Source organism: Papio anubis, chromosome 16 (genome assembly GCF_008728515.1).
Source record: "Papio anubis isolate 15944 chromosome 16, Panubis1.0, whole genome shotgun sequence".
Taxonomy (NCBI): Eukaryota; Metazoa; Chordata; class Mammalia; order Primates; family Cercopithecidae; genus Papio; species Papio anubis.
The window spans coordinates 64,886,708-64,912,460 of record NC_044991.1 but is presented as its reverse complement, the minus strand read 5'-3'; the positions used below and the strand labels follow the sequence as shown (position 1 = coordinate 64,912,460).

General features: G+C 40.3%; 1 protein-coding gene across 1 annotated transcript in view; it reads right to left on the bottom strand.

Annotated features, from left to right (window-relative positions):
- The window catches only part of CTNNBL1 (catenin beta like 1), a 177,551-nt gene that overhangs the window by 139,575 nt on the left and 12,223 nt on the right, over window positions 1-25,753 (bottom strand). The gene's annotated exons all lie outside the window — the stretch shown is intronic.

The following is a 25,753-nucleotide window of genomic DNA, read 5'->3' as shown; positions in this document are numbered from 1 at the left end:
ACATCTATGAAAGATTACAAAGCCTTTTCTACAGTTACTCACAAGTAGTCCAAATATAAAATATTACATATGTAACTTCTGAATGTCTACTGTACTCCCAATTCTATTTTACAGAAGAGTTGAGTTAAGGCCCAGAGCCTGGGCAAAGGACCTAAATAGACACTTCTCAAAAGAAGATATACAGATGGCCAGAAGATACATGAAAAAAAATGCTTACCATCACTAATCATCAGGGAAATGCAAAGAAAAACCACAATGAGTTATCATGTCACACCTATCAGAATGGCTATCATGAAACAGACAGAAGATAAAGTGTTGTTGAGGGTATGGAGAAAAGAGAACTCTGTGCACTGTTGGTGGAAATACAAATAAATACAGCCATGATGGAAAACAGATGGAGGTTCCTCAAAAAATTAAAAACAGAATTATTATATGATCCAGCCATCCCACTTTTGGGTATGTAACCAACAGAACTGAATTCAGTATGCTGAGAAGATATCTGCCCTGTGCATTGTAGCGTTATTCACAATAGCTAAGATATGGAAGCAACCTATGTGTCCGTCACTAGATGAATGGATTAAAAAAAGTATATATACACAATAGAATTCTACTCAGCTCTAAAAAGCGGGGAAATTCTGACATTTGAGACAATCTAGATAAAACTGGAAGACATTAAGCTAAGCGAAATAAGCCAGGCACAGAAAGACAAATACCTCGTAATCTCACTTGTATGTGGAATCTAAAAAAGCTGAACTCATAGAAGTAGAGAGTAGAATGATCGTCACCAGCGGCTGTGGAGGAAGGGAATGGAGGGAAATGTTGACTGAAGAGTATAAAGTTTCAGTAAGGCTGGGCGTGGTGGCTCACACCTGTAATCCCAGCACTTTGGGAGGCCAAGACGGGCAAATCACCTGAGGTTGGGAGTTCAAGACCAGTCTGACCAACATGGAGAAACCCTGTCTCTGCTAAAAATATAAAATTAGCCAGGCGTAGTGGTGCATGCCTGTAATCCCAGATACTTGGGAGGCTGAGGCAGGAGAATCGCTTGAACTCGGGAGGCGGAGGTTGCGGTGAGCTGAGATCGTGCCATCGCACTCCAGCCTGGGCAACAAGAGAGAAACTCCGTCTCAAAGAAAAGAAAAGAAAAGAAAAGAAAAGAAAAGAAAAGAAAAGAAAAGTTTCAGTTAAACAGGAAGATAAGCTTTAGTAACTTATTGCACTGTATGCTGAATATAATAAATAATGCACTGTACATTTAAAAATTGATAAAACAGATTTTAAATATTTTCACCACAGAAAAAATATTAAAGGTGATGGATTTGTTAATTAGCTTGATGTAATCATTCCACACTGTAGACATATATCAAAATACCACCTTGTACCCCATAAATATATACAATTATTTGCTAATTAAAAGTTTTTAAATCAAATATAATAATAATAATAATAATAAAAGCCCAGAAGCCAAATATGACATAAGATCACAAAACCATTAACGCACCACTGAAAACAGAACTGGCACTTCCAGACTCCTAGGCCAAGGACCTTTCTACCGTACTCTGTTAGGACCTCATTTTGCCTTTTATTGTTGTTGTTGTTTACTTTTTAGAGATGAGGTTTCACTATGTTGCCTAGGCTGGACCTGAACTTCTGGACTCCAGCAATCCTCCTGCCTCAGCCTTCTGAGTAGCTGAGACTACAGGTGTGTGCCACTGCAGCCAGCTCATTTTGCCTTTTACAATGCAATCAATTAAGAAGTTCTTAGTGTTGTTTTCCATTAAATTAGAATAAAACAGAGCAGTAGTGAAAGGGGCTTCAGAGCTGAAGAGACAGAGCACTGCCCAGACACCAAACAGCTCAGTGTCTCCATTCAGCTCAACTTACTCCTGATTCGACTCTGGGCCGGTCGCCTACCTCTCTAAACCTTAGTTTCCTTATCTGTAAATGGACATTATAATTCTTTCCTCTGTGAACTTCAAGTGAAAGAATTCTAAACCATAATGGTATTAAACAAATACATAAAATCATCACTGTGAGGTAATCCACAGGATTCTGTCTTCTCCAACAAAACATTTGTGTTAGATTCTTCAATGAGATTTTCTTTATCTGATATAGTAATCACACCCACCAGCAATATGCTTGGTGCAATGTGGTCCGTTACTACCAAACAGAAGAAAATGCCACTTTCACTGCCAGCCTGCTAAGTTGTTTGGTAATAAGAGAAAATTTTCTATTATACATGTTACACATCTTCCCTTTTGACTTTTATTGAACTGTACTCTGCCAGTGGTAGAAAGTCATTCCCCTCTTTATTCATGTTTCCTGCTTGCTCCACATCCCAGGTGCTTTAGTAAGTCTGAGCATATGACATTGTTGAGAAAACTCACATTCGACAATTTAGTTTGTAGGGTACCACCTGCTATTTTTCACTCTCTTCCTAGTCTCCCTGAGCTAGATGATAATTTCATATGAACACACTCTATTTTCCATAAGGACAAAAATTACAAAAATCTACTATCATCATTACTACTCTACCCTAAAAAAGAAAAATAAAAAGGAAAGCAACATGCCAGTAACCACAGACAAGCTACAATAAAAAAGGAGGTGGTGGTTTTCATGTAAGAAGAGGAAGGGAAGGTAGATTCATCCTAAAGGAGGGCAGCCTTCCAACCGGAAATCTGTAGCTCCTCAGCAGGTAAGGAACTTCAGCCCTCTGGGAAGACTAATTCTTTCAAGCTCATAAAAGAAGCCCTGCTGCGATTCTGATTAGCGTGAGCCTACTGCAGCAGCCAAGTCAAGGCATGAGCTCCATAGTTCTCCACGGAAAGGAGATTTCTAGATTGTTTATCTCCGAGGAGAGAAAGAAAAGGCAGTGGGCCACAATTAAAAGGAGAAAGCTAAATATTGCCACAGTTAAGAAATGCAAAATAGAAAAATACACTAGCAATGTCTCTTTAAACACATCCTCCAATCCTCTCCTTTAAAACAAACATTTCAGAAGTCAGGGGAGGACGGCCACTGCACTCCAGCCTGGGTGACCGAGCGAGACTCCGTCTCAAAAAAAAAAAAAAAAAATTTCAGGGGAGGAGTTTCATTTATTAAATTCCCATTAAAATGGCACTTTTCTTCTGCAGAACTTCAATCTTCACCACATCTCTGGCAGTGAGAAGTAGTTAACAGCTCTATTTTATAAGCAGTAAGACAGGATGCCTAAGATCTTTTAATAAACTCTTGCAAAGACAACCTGGTCCCTTCTCAAAGTTGAATCTGATCTCTGGAAAACTGCCAATCTGCCAAGATTCCAGGACCCTAACTGAGACAGATCTGAGGAATTCTCAGGCAAGAACATTCACCTATAAATATGTCACATAAGACCTTGGTTACATTAAAACAATACTTTTTAAATCATTAATTCAACAAATAACTTACTAAAGAGTCATAACGCTTGAAGGGTCTTCAAGCAATCAGCTGCCAGTCCCAGGCTTCCAAAGGGTCATGTATAATTAGGGACACAGGGATAAACAGGGCCAGTGTGGATTCTTGAGACAAGAATAACTCTGTTAACTTTTATTAATAGTGTTTAAGTATAACATCCCTAAGAGGGCTACCTTTAAGTTCACCAACTGTTTCTCCAACCTTCTCCCTCACACACAGTATTCAGCTTTAGCTTTAGCTCCTCATGACAACTCTCCGGCAGAGCCGAACCCAGCTGCGACAGCTCCTTCAGCAACACAGCAGCTCCCAACTCCCTCTCCAACAGAGAATACGCCATGCAAAGGCCCTGATATGGTTTATTTCCACATTTCTCTTCTAAAGGCAAAAACTGTAAGAACTTCTCTTCATTTCTCTTCTTAACCCTCAAATGTCTCTTTTTCAAACACTAACACTGCAAATCGAAAAGTTTTGAATCATTCCTGAGATTTGACCACTCTGAATAATAAGAGTTAGGATTCATTTCTTCAACTAAGTGCCAACTGTATGAGGTACTGTGATGGGTACTGGACACATAAGTGTGAACAAGACAAACAGAGCTTAACAATCTGGAACAGTGTTCAATCGAAATATAGTACAAGCCACAGATGTAATTTAAATTTTTTAGTAGCCACATTTAAAAAGAAACAGGTAATAATATGTTTATTTAATCTAACATACCCAAAATATCATTTCAACATGTAATCTATATTTAAAAATTACTAATTTGTTATTTTACATTCTTTTTTTCACACTAGGTCCTTGGAATCTGGTATGTATTTTACACTTATGGTGTATCTCAATACAGACTGGCCCAATTTCATATACTCAACAGTCACATGAGGCCAGTGGCTACAGCACTGAATAGCACAGGCCTAGAGGATTTCCATCTGAGGGGTTCCAGCTCCCTGATACAAGCTAAAATGGATTTGCCTTTCCAGCAACATTGAATGAAATATGGACTAAAAAAGTGGAAGTCCTGCCTGTTCGTGAAAGATTCACACTAAAAACTATGAAGCTAACTCAACACCCTGACCAAGAAATAAACTTTCTAATTTATATTTACCCAATATTCACCACTGAGAGAGCGATGGGTTATATAAAACAAAACAAGAATTGTAAGCAGGGAAGAAGCTCAGAGCTGTCAAACTGATTTCACCAAAGGGAAGCCAAAGGGCTCTTGATCCACAGAAAGAATGTAATACTCACAGCCTGTCACAGAGGTCAACAGCTCAGGCTGAGCTCTCCCTGTGTCTTACACAACCAATCCCAAGAGGCTTAAGCCATTCTTACCAGTCACCTTTGGAGACTAATTTGTTTTGGTATCTGAAAGGTATTTGGAATCCCTCAAGATGAAGGAATGACAAAAGCAACTGTTCTTAATAAAGTCATTTCTCTGCCTCTGCTGCCCACAGGACTAGAGAAAAATGATTAACTCTTAACTTCCGAACATCAGCCTTTAAGAGTTTTTACAATCTTCTACAATTCCCTGCCTTACTCACAATAGGTGGTAAGTGGTATAAAAGCTAAGTATTTCCCACCAACCAACCACACAGCTGGTAGCCTTTCTAGGATAAAGGTTTCCCATTCACTCAAAGCTCAGAGTAGACTTCACGATAATAGATAGATGCCTTTACTCGCCAATAATCTTGAGGCCTATCACGTGTGTGTGTGTGTGTGTGTGTGTGTGTGTGTGTGTGGCTCCAACCATACCCCTGAAAACAGAAATCAAGACATCTTCATGAGAGCTCTGAAGGAGTTAAAAAAATTAAATAAGCAATCTGCCTAGGATACTCCCTGCGTACCCAGACAATATCCAACCTAAGCTTTGGGTTTCATTTTTCCCTCTTTTTTTTTTTTTTAATTAAAAAGCAGTGAGAAGCTGTAGCTATAATGAGGGGCTGTGGGAACATGCAGTTATATTGAGCTCAAAGTAATGTACCATAGGAAGAGGCTACATCACCAGAACGAATCCTAAATTAAAACTCCACTATGAAACCAACCCCATTTCCTCTGAGCATGCAATCTATATTATCACATTTATGGGCTGTCTCGACCTCAATTAGGCTTGGGGGCGGGGGGTAAAAAGAGAACTTCTGTAATGAGCAATAATAGCATCATTATGATAAATTATGAAAACACACAATGCAATTATTAATGTGAAGAGCGCATTTGTATCAGAATGTAAGAGTGTAAATGTGTGCATGTGTGTGTGTCTAAATATAGCTCAACATTCCAAGTTCCCTAGCTAAGAAAGGGGATAATTTGTAAAAGGTACTTTTATGAAAAAAGATGTCCAATTCTAATAAGAAAATGGAAAAAGTCAAAGGAAACTTCTAAACCTTGTAATAAACCAAGAATTCTTCATCTAGAACTTAGGAGCTTGGCTAACTTCAGAAAAGGATCTTCCAAATGGGGCATGAAGTACTCTTTCCAAGATATCAGACAACAGGAAAGACAGTAATTTGAACCAGGAGAAGGAGATAATTTAGTCTTCGTCTCTCTTTATATTAATAGAATAGGGAAATCTGAGGTGAGTGAGTTTAAGCTACTTGCCTATGGTGAGCAAGACCACAAGGCTTCTAAATCCCAATATAGTGCTTTTCCTTTTTCTCCATGTTACCTTAAAACTGGTTGGTAAGAAAATAAGAGGACCCAGAAGCAGCCACTAGTAAATAAGTAAACAAAGCTACTATTAAAATATAAGAACACAAGACTAGTGGCTATTATAGACAGGATATAACTAGAAATAAACCACCATCAACAGGAAAAGGCTTTCAATTCATTATTGCTAGAGCTAATGATTCCTAATCTGCTTGCAACAGTGACAAACTGTATGGAGAATCAGTTTTGAAGTCCTAAATTCAAATCCTAGCACCTCTACTCAGCAGCCCTGGAAAGTAAGTTATTCCCTCTACACTTCAGTTTTCTCAGTCTATAAGCTGAGAACAATAACCTCTTTCACACAGACATTTATGCATATACGTATGCATGTACATAAAAGCCTGTTTCTTTTCTTTTTTTGAGACGGAACCTCACTCTGTCACCCAGGCTGGAATGCAGTGGTGCGATCTCGGCTCACTGCAATGCAGTAGTGCGATCTCGGGTCACTGCAATGTCCGCCTCCTGGGTTCAAGCGATTCTCCTGTCTCGGCCTCCTAAGTAACTGGGACTACAGGCATGTGCCAGCACACCCAGCTCATTTTTGTGTTTCTGGTAGGGATGGGGTTACACCATGTTGACGAGGCTGGTCTCGAATGTGTAACCTCAAATGATCAGCCTGCCTCGGCCTCCCAAAGTGCTGAAATTACAGGCATGAGCCACTGCGCCCAGTCTAAAGGCCTGGGTTGCTAAAGTACAGAAGCAGTTTGGTCCATAGAAAACACCACACTGAGCTCCCTATCTCTCCTGACATACTTGATTAAAAAATCAAAGAGGCGGGCTAGGTGCAGTGGCTCACGCCTGTAATCCCAACACTTTGGGAGGCCGAGGCGGGAAGATCACCTGAGTTCGGGAGTTGGAGATCATCCTGGCTAACATGGTGAAACCCCGTATCTACTAAAAATAAAAAATTAGCCAGTCATGGTGGCGCGTGCCTGTAATCCCAGCTACTGGGGAGGCTGAAGCTGGAGAACTGCGTGAACCAGGGAGGCGGAGGTTGCGGTGAGCTGAGATTGTGCCACTGCACTCCAGCCTGGGCAACAAGAGCAAAACTCTGTCTCAAAAAAAAAAAAAAAAAAAATCAAAGAGGCTCAAGGTTGGAAAGAACTCTGACCACTAATAGTTAGGTTTTTAAATGTGGATCCCTTTTCTAATGTCAAAATATTTGACAAGACCAATCAGGTGAAGTGGCGCACTCCTGTAATCTCAACAATTTGGGAGGCAGAGGGGGGAGGCTCGCTTGAGCTCAGGAGTTCGAGACCAGCCTCAGCAACATAGTGAGAACCTGTCCCTATAAAAAATTTTTAAAATTAGCAGAGCATAATGGCATGCACCTGTAGTCCCAACTACTGGGGAGGCTGAGGTGAGAGGATCACTTGAGCCCAGGAAGCTGCAGTGAGCCAAGGTCGTGCCACTGTACTCTAGTCTGGGTGACACAGACAGACCCTGTCTCAAAAAAAGAAAAAAAAAAAATGACAGGACCACCTGCCCCCCGGACTTCCATTTTTTGGTACCCAATGATTAAGACACAATGACGACGAACAAATAAATTACTATATATTATTTGGTAATATTTTTCATTGAATTTGTGTTTTTAATGTCCACATTTACAAAAAAAGAGAGGAGAGAGAGAGATTATGTATTCATTTCTCAGAAAATGCTTGTGTACTTCTGGATCCACAACTTCTTGCAATAATTCTGAGGCTATCTGGAGACAGTTCAGGCATCAGGCACCCTTGATCTCACCCAGTTATCTATCTTAGGTTTTGAATCCTTTTTAACATATCTCTGCCCAGGCATACGCCAGGGCTTTCCTAACACCTCCAGTGACCAGATACTCACCTCCTCCCTAAACTGTGCCGCCTCCACCTTTGAATCACTCAGTTAGGAAGCTCATTCAATTGAGGAGAGACCTTTCCACTTACACTCTCCTTCATGGTTCCTAATACTTCCCCCTTTAAGGAAATGTAAAACATGTCTAGTCTCGCTCATATTAAAAAAAAAAAATTACATTTTTCAAGACAGCAATCCTTCTTATTTCTTCCTTCCCAATTGCCTTTTCTATTTCAGAATAAACACTTTCAATAAGACGGTCGGGCAGGGGGCAACGGGGGGGGGGGGGTACACACATAATTATATTCCTTCCTACCATTATTTTGGAATTTCTTAATTTTAAAGCTTTCTAATACCTCTTGGAATAATTAGACATATGGAATGTCGCAAACCCGCTTGTGGATGCATTGGTCTAACCAAATTGAAATGCTCAGAAATCATCTGCTGTTAACCTCTTCTGATTACCTTTTGTCAGAATAAAAGGGAGTTTTCAAACATTCATTTTTACCAGATGGTAGTGAGTGGCCTGACCCAGAAGTTACAGATGAGTTGCAGTAATGAGTTTTCCCTTGCCTTTACTGGCTGCACATTCACTGGTGACATTTTACAACTAGGACTTCTGGCTCAATCAATATTTGCAGGCATGAAACCTGCCAAAGTTAACATCAGGGCTCCCTTGCAAATTTGCTTAAGGCACCACAAATGAAAAAGCTCACACTCTCTAATGCTGCAACTATCATCAGCCAAAGTTCATAATTAGATATCAAAGGAATCCGAGACAGAAAATGCCACTCACCTCAAAGGGCTGTTGTGATGATTAAACAATACACCTTACAAAGGTGCCCTAGGTAAACTACAAATCGCTATACCAATGAAAGGTGTTATCATCATCATATTTTTAGGAAATGTCTGAGTGAAAATGCCAGATATTCATATATAAATACATATTACACCTCTGCAAATTTGCAAGACTAGCTTCAAAAAAAGATCAATGAATTATGTCAACTTACTACCTTTTTTTCTGGAGGAAAAAATAGGTATCAAGAACTCCTCAAAATCCCAAAGCAGAGTCTTTGCAAAATATAAAAGAGAACCACCATTTATGCCCAATTAAAAAAAAAATTACAGGCAATAAGACTACAGTAATTACTGGAGAATATGGTCTTTATCAATGTTCACAATGAAGGGGAAAATATCAATGTATCAAAAATCAAAATTACAAACAGTCTCACTTATGATCTGTAATCTGATTGGCTGACAGCTAAGATGGATGTGATTTATGATTTAAATCACTAGTCATGAAGACTACTTAATCCATTTTTCCTACCAAAAAATTCTTATTCCTTGTTAAAGCCTGAATATATATTCATCTCACCGCCAAAGGGTGTATAGATTTCTTTTTTAGAAGTACAAACTATACTTTAATGACCATGATTTACTTTGACATCTGCTCTGATTGATTCTACAGCTACATCAGAAAGCTGAATGTTGATTTGGTTTCTTTATCAAAACTAACATAGGCAGATTACTTGTAAAGTTATTGGAAGGCAAACTATCTCCATTTTAGCACACTTATGAATCTGTTTTGTCAGCTACACCAGAACCATCAGCATCCATTCATTCATTAAGGAAGTATTTACTGAGCTAAAAGAACCTTAACATCACTCTATTAGGTGCTGGAGGGACTGTTAGACATCAATTTAACAACAAAACAGCACTGATCTAAAAGAAGTAAGGTGGTACAATGCAAATAGCAAACCAAAAATCAGAAAAATCTGCGTTCTAGTGGTAAATCACTTAAGAGCCACGTGACCTTGGATAAGTCATTAGACTTATCAATGCTGCATTTATAAAAATGCTCAGCCCTTGCTTTGCTATCTCACAGAACTAACTTTACTTTAGTAGGCTAAGGGATAGGAAGATTAAAATGAGATAAAAATACAGGACTTCGGAGAGAAAGCACAGAATACAATTTCTCTCATTGACTGCAAACTGCAAAGCCCTGTATATACAACAGACTTTCTTTCTTCCTTTCTTCCTTTCTTTCTCTCTTTCTCTCTCTCTTTTTCTTTCTTTCTTTCTTTCAATTTTAGATAGAGTCTCACTTTGTCTCCCTGGATGGAGTGCAGTGGCGCGATCTTGGCTCACTGAAACCTCCACCTCGTGGGTTCAAGCAATTCTCCTGCCTCAGTTTCTCAAGTAGCTGGGACTACAGGCGTGCACTACCACACCTGACTAATTTTTGTATTTTTAGTAGAGATGGGGTTTTGCCATGTTGCCCAGGCTGGTCTCAAACTCCTGACCTCAAATGATCCGCCTGCCTTGACCCCCAAAAGTGCTGGGATTACAGGCATGAGCAACCATGCCTGGCCAGACTTTAAATTATTTAAAGCCAGCTTTTGACAAAGAACATAAGAAGATGATCGTAGAAGAAAAAATACTGAGTAGCCCATAAGCATATAAAAAGTAGTCCAACCTCATTAGAAATCAGGGAAATGTACATAAAACCATTAGTTATCATCGGATTGACAAAAATGAAAAAATAAAAAATCTGGTAACACCAAGGGTTGGTGAGGATATGGGGAAGCAAGAACTGTTAATACTTGCTGACAGAGAAGTATAAATGAGTACAGAGCAAATTGGTGAGGACGAATACCACTGATGCATATATTCTATGACTATCTCAGTAGTTCTACTACTAGGGACATAGACATTAGAGAAATGGCACACATATGCACAAGGAGTTATTTAAAGAATGATCACTGGACAATAAGAAACAAAGTTAAACGATCTATGGATGCATGCATAAGTAGTAACAGTAAGAAAAAAGTACATAAGAATAATAATCACCAAATTCAGGACAGTGATTGCTTCTAAAGGAGGTTAAGAGAGAAACTGGATTAGGGAGGAGTATGCGATGAAATGAGATTAGGGAAGGGTGCAAAGGAGACTTTATCTATATTTATAATGTTTTATTTCTTAAAGCAAGATCTGAAGTAAAGTTGGCAAAATGGTGTGATTATGGCACACACTGAAGAGAAAAAGGTTGGGGGGACCACCAGAAGCTAGCAGGGATCATGCAGACCAAGTCATGCCCAACTGGCTGTGCTTCTTTGATATTGTTACTGTTGATTAAGATTAAGGGTTTATAATACTCACAGGGTACCTGAAAGTCAACAAGATCTCTCGCAGAGTTATTCAATGAGTCAACAGGATGACCAGCTTTAATTATTTTTAAAGCTAATGCATAGTATGGGTGCACTTTTAGAAGTATAAAACCCAATTCACCCTAGCTCGACAGCAGTGAGTTAGCTACTGTGCGTTAAAAGAGACATTACCACCTGGAGAATATACGAGCAGGATAGCAGAGGGTCTGGAAGCCTTGCTATAGGAAAAATCAATAATGGAATCCAAGAAGATTCAGGGAGGGACCCAGGAGTGAATCGCCATCAGTTATTAACAGATGCCTTAGAATAGAGTAAGTGCGAACAGTGCTACAAAAAATGGCAGATCACCTTCCATCCTCCTTCACTGCAACTAGAGAAGTCCTACTCAGTCTTAAGCTCCCGCTCAAATGTCACCTCCCTTGAGAGTCCTCCACATACTCCAGTAAGACTTGTCAGCTTCCTCAACGGTGTATCAGATCTCTCCCAGTACACCATGTATGTGTGAATAAGTCTCTGTTTCCTCTACTAAATCATGAGCTAGGTCTTCAAGAGTAGGGATCCTAGGATTTGACCCTTGCTCCTAACAAATATCTTGGCGCCTAAGAGTGCCTTGTTCATAGCGGGCACTTAACCCTAAATCAATGAGAGACAGATTTTTGGCTCCATATATATTAGCATATACATACTCACTAAAGTGAAAAAGAAAAAGACACATTCACTGTAAGTGTCCCAACAGAGTCCAAATTACATGTCATGCTGCTCTCAACAGGCCCTCCTGGTTGGACTCTCTAGACCTCTAAGATTCTCGTAGTCAATGTCCGGGCCTTAACCCAACTTAAATGAAAACTATTTTTCTGTTTTTCAAAACAATAATTTACCACCACCTTTTTTTTAATTTAAAAATAATTTATTTTATTCATCCTGTTAAAAAGGTTTTTAAGTTGTATAGGCCATGGAATGTGGCTCACACCAGTAATCTTAGCAATTTGGGAGGCCAAAGCAAGAGGACTGCTTCAGCCTAGGAGTTCAAGACCAGCCTGGGAAACAGTGAGACCCTGTGTCTACAAAAAATAAATTGAGGCCAGGCACAGTGGCTCACGCTGGTAATCCCAGCACTTTGGGAGGCTGAGATGAGCGGATCATGAGGTCAGGAGATGGAGACCATCCTGGCTAACATAGTGAAACCCCATCTCTACTAAAAATACAAAAAAATTAGCCGGGCGTGGTCGCGGGCACCTGTGGTCCCAGCTACTAGGGAGGCTGAGGCAGGAGAATGGCGTGAACCTGGGAGGCAGAGCTTATAGTGAGCCGAGATCACACCACTGCACTCCAGCCTGGGCGACACAGCAAGACTCTGTCTCAAAAAATAAATAAATAAAAAACAAAGTTTTAAAAAATTAGCCAGGCACAGTGATACATGCATACGCCTGTAGTCCCAGCTACTCAGAAGGCTGAGATGGAAGGACTGCTTGAGCCCAGCAGACCAAGGCAGCAGTGAGCCGAGATCACAACACCGCACTCCAGCCTGGGCAACAGAGCAAGACCCCATCTCAAAAAAAAAAAAAGAAAAAGGAAAAAAAGAAAAACAAGTTGTATAAATACCAGTCATGAACAAATGCAGGATGAAAACAAAACAAAATCTTTCTGCCTACAGATTATATCTCATTTCAAATAAAATAAAATGTCTTCTAACATTTTTCTAAGGTTGCTACATTTAAAAAGTAAGACAAATCCTACTTAATAGCCAATGGGTGTCATGTATACAGGCCCTTGTGAACATGAAGGGGAGATGAGAAAGGAACTGTCCTCATTGAGCTTTACAGGGCACCCTTACTAAGCACCTATACAGCTCCATGCCAGGAGCACAAGGTTTAAGAAACAAAGAAATAAAAAAGGCATGTTCTTTCCTTCAAGGCGCTTTCAATCTTTTGGGAACCACAACATGGACAAGTCAATGGAGGATTATTGAAACTTCTGGTTAGCGCCGTGGCTGAGCAGGCATAGAGAACAGAGAGACCATGGATGGGGCATCTGTATCAGACTGGAGATCAAGGAAGGTGGCATAATTCAATGGGAGAGGACAAGTAAAACCAATGAACTCACCAGGAATCATAATTTACTATTAGCAAATACATGCAAATTCTCCAAGTTCCTTGGACCATTAGGGTGACTGCAGCCAAGCAGAATTCATCCAAGTCTTGGGCCATTAGGGTGAATTCTCCAAGCAGAATTCATCTCTTCTCCATCTACCTGTCTACTTACTTTATACCACACTGGGCTATATCTGTATATAATCTGGTAAATTTTCCAATGGTGGCATCAAGGATATTCAGAGGCTAAGTATAGTAAAACTCAGATTCAGACAAAGAATACTAGTCTAATCCTGTAATTTACAGATGAGTAAACTGAGACTCAAATTAGTGACAATACTTGAGCCCGAAGCCATAGAACTGGGCCTGGAATCTAACTCTCATCTTAGTAGGAGCAGTATTACACAACCTCCAGACTCCTTTCCTCAGTCAAGACCTCAGAAATTACCATCTTCAAGGCATACTTTGCATCAGCTCTCCCTGCTGTCATTATCTTTCAGCCAACACTAAAATCCCTTTGCTGCTTTTCTGCCCATGCTTTTAATCAGGTGAGTTCCTTCTGCAGTTGTTCTTTGCCTATTTGCAATTTTGCTATCCAGAAGAGACTAGTGTCATCTGTCTAAATGGAGATTCCAGTAAGAAATTCCTCCCCCATATCATTTAGAGGAACCCACACTAAGCACTGGGTCACCTACCACTGACACCAGTCCACTCTGAACCTTTAAACATTAAATAACAAATTAATATGGGAAAGTTATTTAAAATTATTTATAGGTTTAAACCAAGGCTCAGATACAATAAATTTACTTTACTATTTAGGATGACACAAATGCCGATACTTTATAAGTTTCTAAGAGAGGAGGGTGGAGTATGCATTCTGCAACCAGCGAACCCATACAATGCTTCTGCATGTTACAAGACATATCTGTTAACAGAGAAGTCTCCAGCCAGTGGAAGACTGCCTCTAGCAATGCATGATTTTATTAAGACCAAAGTGGGCAAAGAAATATTTAATTATTTTTTCTACAAGTTGTCTCTGAGGTCACTGCCAAGACTAAAAACGTAAAACTGCATTCCTTTTTCAAACAGGGGTAGTTGGGGGAAAAGGGTGTATACTACCAGGAGTAGAGACAGGAAAAAAAGAGAAAAGATGTTTTGGGAAATAGGAAGAGAGGAATGAATGATCCAGGACTGAATGAGTGAGAACCAGATCATGTGTGAGAAACTAACCATTTTATTCACTTACAAACACCTGCTTATTCATTCCTTAAGCCTTCTTATATGGTTTTGGTCTCAGAAAGCTTAGGACCTTAGACACTGCCATTGTTTCTTCAAAAGCTTAAAACTTATCCATATAAGTCTGTTATTCAATAGCTGCCACATTTATTTCAAGGAAGATAGAACGCACATGGAACTTTCCCTTGAGTATCTTGTTAAAGAAGAATATTTTTCAACATTATGGGCAACACTTTAGAGTCTGAAAATGTAGCAAGATTATATAATATACTTTCCAGCACTTGAGTGCTGATTTACCTATCCCCCTCAGCTTGAATGAAGTATCTGGTGTTATGGCCTCAAAACATGCCTGTTGATGGGTCCATCAAAGACAATGAAAAGATATGGTTTAATATCTGCTTTTGTGTAAGATGCACTTTATTTTCCTCAACTCAAAGGTTTTACTATTTCTAGAAGTTTTACAAACCACTAAAGTTAGCAAAATACCTCCATTCCCAATGAAGACAAGGATGGTGAATGAGTTATTCTTAGATAAGACAATTCAGTGTCAGAAATACTTCCCCACCTGGAAAAAACAACGAGAACCCTGACCTCCTGGCCATGTGGATGATCAAAAGGAATCCTCTGGCAGCCTGGACAAATGCATCCTGGCCACCTACAAATTCTCCCTACAAGTTCTATCCACACCGCCACAACTTTCTCTCAGGGAACCTATAAAATTGATTTCAAAGTGATTTTAAATTAACACTTGCTCACTTCAAGAACATTTTAAGATACTCAATTTCCTAGCAAGCGCATCTAGTAGACCAAATAGGCAAAATGCATACTTGCTGGGCAGGAAGAAGCTCTACCAAAGGTAATATAAATAAGAAAATAAGTGTCTTATACATAAAAACAAATAAATAGTAGAATAAAATAATTATTTTGACCCATCTTCCCCTATTTAAAGTTTTTTTTGAAGCTTGGCAGCCTTAGGGTATCAAAAATACTTAAGAATTGGTTGCCTTAAAAAAAAAAAATCGAAAAACAGTGCACAGACAATACTACATATTACTATAGCTTTACTTTCTGATAAAGGAATGTAAAGTGAATTTTCATAAGCAAGTTTCCTCTGTGGGTGAATCTCCAGTCAGTTACAACCAACTCAAAGAGAGCCATCAAGGCAAACTACCCATTAGCTGTCAATTTAGAATGACTTCAGAGAGCTAGCCTCAGAGCTCCACTGATATCTTTTCAACAACCTCTTAATCTTGTTTATAACACCTGTGTTAAGGCAGCCTGACATCAATTCTACTCACTTGTCTCAGACTGAAATTACTTAGAAACCTAAGAATTCCAGTAAACATACCAAAAAAACCACAAAGATGCATGGCCTGAAAAACCCTGTACACAAGGGAATTCGGCCACTTCTTTTAAATAAAGCTGCATACGTGAGCCAGAATGGGCCTCAAAAGGCAAAGTCAGATATAAATCTCACAAATAACTCCTTAGAAGGCACCGAGGTCACAGCATTGTGGGGTTTACAGAAACCATAAAGAATTTCTCCTACAGCTTCCTCACCAAACGATTATACAAACTATTCAATAGTTACCATTAACTATGTGCCTACTCTGTACCAGGAACTTAACATTTTCATTATCTTTTTAACCTCCACCCAACTCTTCTAGGTAGGTGATACCATTTCTCATTTCCACAAGTAAGGAAGCCAAAGTGCGGTGGCTTGCTTAGCAAACTGCCAAAGACCAAAGAGCTAGAAAACAGCGGAGATGGGACTCAAATGCTGCCTGCCAGTCTAAGCCTAAAGCTCTTTCTATGACATCATACTACCACCATGAGTTTGAGAAATCATTTTGCTGTAACTGGTTTCTGCGTTTACTACAGATCTGTTTCTTGAGGCTCCTTTAACTCAAGTGAACTGTTAGCAGCTGTAGTACTTTGTTCTAGAAATCCATGTTTGTCCTAGGCCTGTAAGAAACATAAAACACATAAGGAATTGATGCTAAACTAGTCCCCTGAATAGGGGAGTGCGGTACAGTGAAGAGAATGGACTTTGGTAGTCAAAACCCCTAGGTTTGTTGTCACTAGTGTGTGACCCTGGACAAATAACCACCGTTTCAGCCTTAGTTTCATCCCTGGAAAAAAGCATCCTAGTGTTGTGGGATACTAGTGTTGTGGAAGTACCTAACCCAAAAAAAAGCACTCAATAAATGTTTAAAGAAAGAAAGAAAAATGTCAAATGGAAATGGATAGGCCAGATCCAACCAACACAAAATAAAACCTAATTTGGTTGTTCTGTACGAACTCTTACTGTTTGCTTATAAGGCTGGGTAAAGAGAAAACAGCAATCATGGCCCACAGTAGACTTGCAACAAATCTTTGGCAAATAAATGAATCAATCAATCTCCTGCTTTAGTGTCAGAGACAACATCAGCCTTTAAAAGGAATGCCAGTCAACTCTCAGATTACACAATAATAGAATCAGGCTTTTATGAAGATCATCTACTATTACCTAAAGCAAGATTCATTCAACCCCGAGTTATCGATGACTAGGGCTACTATCATTCACAAAAACACCTTTATCTGCTCCCATCAAGGAAAAGGCAAGAAAAAAGGCAACTGGGGAGGTGCTAAGCCTCAATATAAAAAGATACCTAGAGAAGACTCAAATTCAGTCACCTAATCATTCATTCACTGTTCATTCATTCATCCTCATCCTTTCCTTTCTTTAGTCAAGAGATATTTATTGAACATTTACTCAATGGCAGGCACTGATCTGGTCACTGTCCTTGAACAACTCACAGTCCAATGAGAAGAAAAGTATGTAACCAAGTAATTCCAATAGAGAGTGGCAGGCAGAGTAGACTTGGAGGCAAGCACAAGGTAGAGTAATGGTAGGATTCTGCGGCAGTTTATTCTCGAAGGTCCTTCTCCTTCTCCTTCTTCATTTTTGTTTAACCTACTTTCATCCACTGGAGCCCTCTTCTAGGAAGAAGATTCCCCATCCACTTAATGGGTGGGCAAGTTACTAAACCTCTATGAGCTTCCTTTCCTCATCTGCAAAATGGAACTAAGAATATTGACTTCCCAGCGTTGCCTTTAGGATGAGATGGGATAACATACATAAGTCGAACAGCACAAAGCCTGGCTCTCAGTGGGCTTTGATACCGAGTAGTCCCCAGCCCTTTGTTTTGTTCTTTTGGCCTGGTTTCATGGGAAGGAGAAAACAAATATTCTTTTATTTCATTAAAAGTAGGAAAATTTCCATGCTCCTCTATGAGCTGCTTTGCATTCACTTCAATTCAGGAACACGCCATCCCTGTAAGTGACACCCTTCCCATAAACACAAAGTCAATCTGTCAAATGAAGGGCAAATCTGCCATTAGTGCAGAGACAATACCTCAAGGCCAGCTGCACACCCACCTCATGATATTATCTGGCTAGGCTTGGTGTCATGCTCCTGAGAAAAGCTATGCTCACTACATTCAGCAATCAGAAAGTTCACACGGTCAGAGGTGCCTCTGCCTCACACAAGGTGAAGCACAGCTAAAAATTGCTTTTTTAATTAAAATAAGACTTCCTCAACTGCCTGCTGACAATCACAACTAGAACATGGAGCCCAGAACCAGTTAACCAGTCTCCAGCCTGCTCTAATGGTGGTTTTAAGTACTCAGAGAAGGGAGGGGGAAAAATTACCAATTTAAACAAAATGTTTCATCTTCTAATTATGGGACAGGCTCCAAGAGGATGGGAAGTGATTTGCAATCTTCATTATGGAATCCCCATGCGACCACTGGCACACGTCATGTCAGCCAGACGTACATGCCATCTTTTTCCCCCACTGAGTCTTCTGTGTCCTTGTAAGTTTTGTGGTAATGGAAGAAGAAATCTTCAGTCAAAAAAATGGGGCAAAAGCTTACGAATTTCTGTCTCCAAGTTCATCATACTGAGTGAGGTGTGAGGATCCCCAGTGAGGAGCCAGGGAGATAATATTCAGTGACTTTACACTGGCAGGCTTAGCAGCCTGAGGCCCTTTGAAACTCTAAAATCTTATAAAAACTGCCCAGCTCAGGTGGTGCTTAAGCCATTTTTTAAAATTTGCTGAAAAGTTCTGTCATCAGCGCTAAGAGATGCATTGAAAATTAGGGCGGTGCCCACCAACGGCACCTCTGGCCAGAAGGAAATCTGTTCCTCTGCAGATATGCTTGTATCTTTGCTCATTTGTGTTATCTCTGTCCGTTCAGATCTCTATGTGCTAACTCAGGAGAAAATGTCCCTGCCAACCAACTCTGACAAGTCTGATGGCAGAACTCCCACTGGAGATCCAGCAGAGACAGCAGAGGCAGGCAATTATTCCCTTTCATTAAGGACAGTTCTTTTTAAGTTTGGGTGTTTTGTATTAGTATTATTTTGAACACAAAAAGTAGCCATTCACAATCGCTGCTCAATGCAGTCACTTAACACAACTGACAGAAACTGTAATTTCCCCATAAGCCAACTGAAAAAGATGTTCTGGAAGTAACTAGAAATGGTTGTGCCCCCTTAATTACCCACTGTAATGTAAAACCAGACATGGAGAGGATGGCCACAGCAGATCTGGGCAAAGCGGCAGTGATATTTAATCATCACTTCAGACCATCTGCAACTGTTTTGCAGAAGCACATCAAGTTTATAGATTCTAAAGCTTCCTACAAGTTACCAGGTGCTGAGGGTCAGCTGCATTGTCCTCAGGCCACAAGGGGCTGCTTTCTTCATTCTCTCCAGGCCAGGGTGCTCAACAAAAGGCACCATGCCCACATTTTCTGAGCCAAGCCTGGCACAAGGAGAGTGCTGCTTCTTGATTAAGCCAGAACACAGATTAAATGTTTAGAAGTGGAGATTGTGAAAACAACCTAGGCGGGAAAGCAATTATCCCAGGAACAGCACGGCTTCAGCTGCAGCCCTCTGCAGCACAAAGGTGAATTCCACACCCTCCAACAGCTAAGCTAGCCAGAATGCTCCTCTACAATTCTCCACTCTGTAGATGCAGCCATCTTTTAAAACATAAACCAAATTGTGTCACTCCACAGCTTAAAATCCCTAATGGCTTCCTATTGTGCTAGGAATAAAGTTCAAAAATGTTAGGATTCTCCCTCCTCCCGAAGCTGGCCCCTCTGTCCTTATCAACTGTCCCTTCTTCACTCACCAAGCTCTGGCCATACATGACAAATCTGTTCCCACCTCAGAGTTTTTGTTGTGGCTTTTCCCTTGATCTTTACTGCTAGTCCCACAGCTCTTCATATGTCTGGATCTTCCTCATCATTTAGCTCACAGCTCAAATGTCACCTCTCAGAGAGGCCTTCTAGAAGCTTCCAAAATAAACAGCCACTGCTCCCTCAACACTGTTACATCAGCCTATTTTTCTCCTTCATGTTCCTATTTGAAATTATCTTGTTTGTATTTATCTAGTATGTGTTTGCTTGTTTAGGTATTGCTATTTATTGTCTGTCTTGCCTCCTTGGATGTAAGTTCCATAAAGACAGGGACTACAACTGTCTTGTTTAGCACTCTATTCCCAGTGTCTAGTATAATACCTTACATTTAGTAGGCATTTAATAAATACGTATGGAATGATTAAAGAATGAGAGGTTCAATATGGAGCACTAATCCAAATGAAATTTGCTAACCCCCCCAAAATCTGGATTGTCTCACAGCCCGACTAGCAGCATATGTCACAATGCCCTAGAAACAATGGTAAATAACATCCTATTTCCTCACCAACCGCTGGTGAATGACTAGGAAACTATGGCAAAGGGTGATAAGACCGAGAAGGAGAACTCACAGACTGTCAAAGTTGCAGAACTGGAAAATCTGTAAGCTTCTCAAGCAGGGTTTTGCTCAAACTGTCCTTTCACAGGAGGATCAGCTGGGTCAGATAACGGGCTAGGGCCAAAGGTTGGGTCTTACAGGTCCAGCTAGGGTAGGGTACACCATATGAGGCACACTGTATACGGCAGCTGCCGTCCCAACCATGCAGAGCCCTTACTAATAGACTCTGGGTTGGGAGCCGGAGAGCACATGTACATACCAAGCCCAAAAAAACTGGTATGTGTTGGAGGGGAGGGGAAAGGAGAGGTAGGATATGACAGAGAGCCAAGAGTCAGACACAAGACAAGAAGTGAGCAGAGGCATAAACTGGTGAAGAACAAGCATACAGCATCTCAGGTGACTGATACAATTAGATTTCACAGGCCTGTGGGTGTGTGTATTTGGATATAAGGCTGACTAAAAGATACAGGGTTTAGGCAATCAAACAGGTAAATGGCTACCCTCCAGAAAGATAAGTAATCATGAAAGAAAGGATCACCCCACAGAAGGCCAGGTTAAAGCCCCTATTTGTGAGTGCTAGTTTCTCTTGAAAGACTCATGATTAGTGGACAACAGCAATTGCTCAGACGTTCTCTAGACCCCAGGATGGCGGGGGGCAGAGGTGGGGAGGTGCAAAGAGATGCTAAAGGAAAAGCTACCCGGAAAATAAAGACTACTCAGGCTAAAATGATTTCTAGTATCTCGCAGACTTTGGAATCTAGCAACAGAGCTCTAAAATGTTTTGCAGTTCATCCAAAAATGACCAAGAATACTAATGCTTCATTCATCCAACAACTTCAACTTTTCAAAACACCATTAAAAGAAAAGGCAAAAAAGGCCTCAGAGGTTAGATAACTTATCAAACAAACAATAACACTAAGGAGTGACAGCTGACACCAAGGAAAAGAATGCAAACTACACAAAGTAGGCACAAGAACTCAAAATCCCTACCATTCCACAGTGCAGGAGTAAAAGCTTTCCACATTTCAAAAGGTCATGAGAGAATCCAGGCACAACTAACATGTACATAGTGAGGCTCCTGAGATCACAGTGTGTCCTACTGAGAAAGGCAAGAATGTTTATGTTTTAGAAGGATCTTCATACTAAATGATGAAAAATGCATGTTCTGCACATGGAAAAGAGAAAAGCATCATCATGGACACAGCACTGTCCTGAACCCCATTTTGTCACCAAATCATTGGGGTCCTAAAGTTATTCCCTCTCTGGGCTCTTTGGTTTACCCATGTGTACAAAGAAGCAGCTGGAATAGATCATCTCACCAATTAAAAGCTTCAGTTACCTGGAAAGTCTGTTTCTGAAGGGCACCACACTTTCCAAAGACACCAGAGAAACAAGAAGTTAGTACAATTCAATACAACCTGTGCCACCTTTCTTAAAAAAGGAACCTCATCATGGGTTTCTTTCAGCTACCACCCTCAATCAATCATAATGTCTTTTTCATGTCCTTGTTTATTGCTGAGTTTCACCATTCTGTTAATCCTTTCGCATCTTTACCTTCCCTTGCCCAACAGAGGTACTCCAGGCCAGAGCCCCTATTCCATGTTTTAGCTTCTCTGTGAATAACTGTGTAACCCTAAGATGCTCAAAAGTTTCCCTCATCATTAATCCTATTATGGAAGTATTGATGTTGAGAGCGTCTGCTAAAAGATAACATGACAAACTATAGCTACAATTTGTTTCTTTTTATGCAAAGCTGAAAAGAAAATCGCATTCCAACATTATGTACCAGCAGAGGACTGATGTGCTGCTAATGTTTAACTCTATCAAGGATCCCAAAAGAAATTTTAAACTGAGATGCTTTTAACTGGAAATAAGGGATTCAAATAAAGAAATGTCATCAATCCTCAATTTTATGTATTAACAGAATGAGCACATGAATAATGCCAAACATGAAGCCAGAATCTGCAATAAAAATAATAATGCCAACAAAACTGTTCAATAATCAATCATGCCTGCTTTTGGAATAAAGTCAGATATATTCAGAGAGATGCATCATGATACTCTACTTGGTTTCAACTCCCTTTTTTTTTTTTTTTTTGGACAGAGTCTTGCTCTGTTGCCAGGCTGGAGTGCAGTAGCGCGATCTCGGCTCACTGCAACCTCCACCTCCTGGGTTCAAGCAATTCTCCTGCCTCAGCCTCCTGAGTAGCTGGGACTACAGGTGCACACCACCACACCCAGCTAATTTTTGTATTTTCAGTAGAGACGGGGCTTCACCATGTTGGCCAGGTCTCAATCTCTTGACCTCATAATCCGCCCACCTCGGCCTCCCAAAGTGCTGGGATTACAGGTGTGAGCCACTGCGCCCGGCCAGTTTCAACTCCTCCTTAGTTCAGCGACTCTAGATATTGCTGGGTAGCTAGCTGAAAGGAAGTCCAAAGAGCCAGTGCACATAATCTGCTTACAAGCAGCTGATGATCCAAAATGAGTTAAAAGATAGAAAGGCACTGCAGTAGTCTCACTAGATCCTTCACTGAATCCCAGGATGAAGAAAAGCTAATTTCCATTTACCAACCCACAATGGAGCTGGAGTTCTAAAGTTTAGGCTAAAGCATTTTTCAGATCAGTCACTGCTGGCATTCTATGGAAAAGAAACTAGTTCTGAACTACAAGCATACCTCATTTTTTTTTCCCCTTTGCAGATACTGTGTTTTTTACAAACTGAAGAGTTGTAGAAACCCAGCATCAAGAAAGTCTATCAGCCGGGTACAGTGGCTCACACCCGTAATCCCAACACTTTGGGAGGCTGAGGCAGGCAGATCACTTGAGTCCAAGAGTTTGAGATCAGACTGGGCAACATGCCAAAACCCCATCTCTACAAAAACCACAAAAAAATTAGCTGGGCGTGGTGGCACACACCTGTAGTCCCAGCTACTCTGGGATTGCTCGAGCCCAGGAGGTCAAGGCTGCAGTGAGCCATGATCCCACTGCTGCACTCCAGCCTGGGCAATAAAGCAAGACTCTGTCCCCAGAAAAAAGAAAAAGAAAGTCTATTGCTGCCTTTTTTCCAAAATCATGTGTTCACTTCATGTCTGTGTCACACTTCGATGATTATTGCAGTGTTTCAAACTCTTTCATTATTATCATATCTTTTATGATAATCTGTGATGGGTGATCTTTGATATTACTACTTTCTTTTCGGGCACCACAAACCACGCCCATGTGAGACAGCGAACTTAATCAATAAATGTGTGCGTTCTGACTGCGTCAACCAGCCTTTCCCCTTTCTCTTTCCTCAGGTCTCCCTATTCTCTGAGACATAACAATACTGAAATTAATTAATAACCCTACAAAGTCCCCAAGTGTTCAAGTGAAAGAGTCTCACATCTCTCACTTTAAATCAAAAGCTATACATGATTAAGCTTTAGTGAGGAAAGGATGTTGGAAGTGGCAATGGGCCGAAAGCGAGGCCTCTTATACCAGATAGAAAAGTGTGAATGCAAAGGAAAAGCTGTTGAAGGATATTAAAAGTGCTACTCCAGTAAACATATGAATAGTAAAAGAGCTAAAGAGCCTTACTGCTTATATGGAGAAAGTCTTAGTGCTCCAGATAGAAGATCAAACCAGTCACAACATTCTCTTGAGCCAAGCCTAATCCAGAGCAAGGCCCTAACTCTCCTCAATTCTATGAAGGCTAAGAGAGGTGAGGAGGCTGCACACGAAGTTTGAAGCTAGCAGAGTCTTATTCATAAGGCTTAAGGAAAGAAGCCACTTCCATAACATGAAAGTGCAAGGTGAACCCAGAAGTGCTAATGTAGAAGCTGCAGCAAGTTAATCAGAAGAATTAGCTAAGATCATTGATGAAGGTGGCTACACTAAACAACAGATTTTCAATGTAGACAAAACAGCCTTCTGTTGGAAGAAGAGGCCATCTAGGATTTTCACAGCTACAGAGGAGAAGTCAATGCCTGGTCTCGAAGCTTAAGGACAGGCTGATGCTCTTGTTAGGGACTAATGCAGCTGGTGACTTTTAAATTGAAGCCAATGCTCATTTTCCATTTTGAAATCCTAGGACCCTTGGGAATTATGCTAAATCTACCCTGCCTGCGTTCTAGAAATGGAACAACAAAGCCTGGATGCCAGCATATCTGTTTATAGCATTGTTTACTGAAAATTTTAAGCCCATTGTTAAGACCTACTGCTCAGAAAAAAAAAAAAAAAAAAAAAAATTCTTCAAAAATATTGCTGCTCACTGCCAATGCATCTGGTCACCCAAGAGCTCTGATGGAGACGTACAAGGAGATGAATGTTATTATATGCCTGCAAACACAGCATCCATTCCACAGCCCATGGATCAAAGAGCAGTTTCAACTTTCAAGTCTTACTATTAAATATTTAAGAAATGCATTCATAAGTTCATAGCTGCCATGGATAGTGATTCTTCTGATGGATCTGGGCAAAATAAATTGAAAACTTTCTGGAAAAGATTCATCATTCTAGATGCCATCAAGAACATTCATGATTCATGGGAGGAGGACAATATATTAACATCAACAGGAGTTTAGAAGAAGTTGATTCCAATCCTCCTGGATGTCTTTGAGGAGTTCAAGATTTCAGTGGAAGAAGTAACTGCAGATGTGGTGGAAACAGCAAGATAACTAGAATTCAAAGCACAGCCTGAAGATGTGACTGAATTGCTGCAATCTCATGATCAGACTTGAATGGATAAGGAGTTGTTTCTTAAGGATGAGCAAAGAAAGTGGCTTCTAGAGATAAACTCTACTCCTAGTGAAGATGCTGTGGACATTGTTGAAATGACAACAAAGGATTTAGAATATTACATGAACTTAGATGATAAAGCAGCAGCACAGTTTAAGAGAACTGACCCTAATTCTGAAAAAAGTTCTACTGTGGGTAAAATGCTATGAAACAGCACAGCTTGCTACAGAGAACTCTTTCAAGAAAGGAAGAGTCAACAGATGGAGCAGACTTCACTGTTGTCTTAAGAAATTGCCACAGCTACCCCAGCCTTCAGCAAACACCACCCTAATCAGTCAGCAGCCAGCAAAAGCAGGCAAGACCCTCCATCCACCAGCAAAAAGATGACAACTTGCTGAAGGCTCAGGTGTTGGTTAGCAGTTTTTAACAACAAAGCATTTTTAATTAAAGTATGCACATTGTTTAGACATAATACTATTCCACACTTATTAGGCTTCAGTATAGTGTAAATAGAACTTTACTATGCACTGGGAAACCAAAAAATTCATATGACTTGCTTTACTGGAGTGGTCTGGAACCAAACCCTCAATATCTCCAAGGGATGCCAATATTCAGCTGAAATACTAAAGAGCTAAATGGCTGACCTTGGAGAATGTAAAAGCAGTATCAGAATTCCTACTACATCTTCTCGTAATTCCAATTTCTCTACAGCTACACAAGACTTAGACCAAAGTCAACTACTTCCTTTAGGACGCTAAGGGGAAAAAAAGA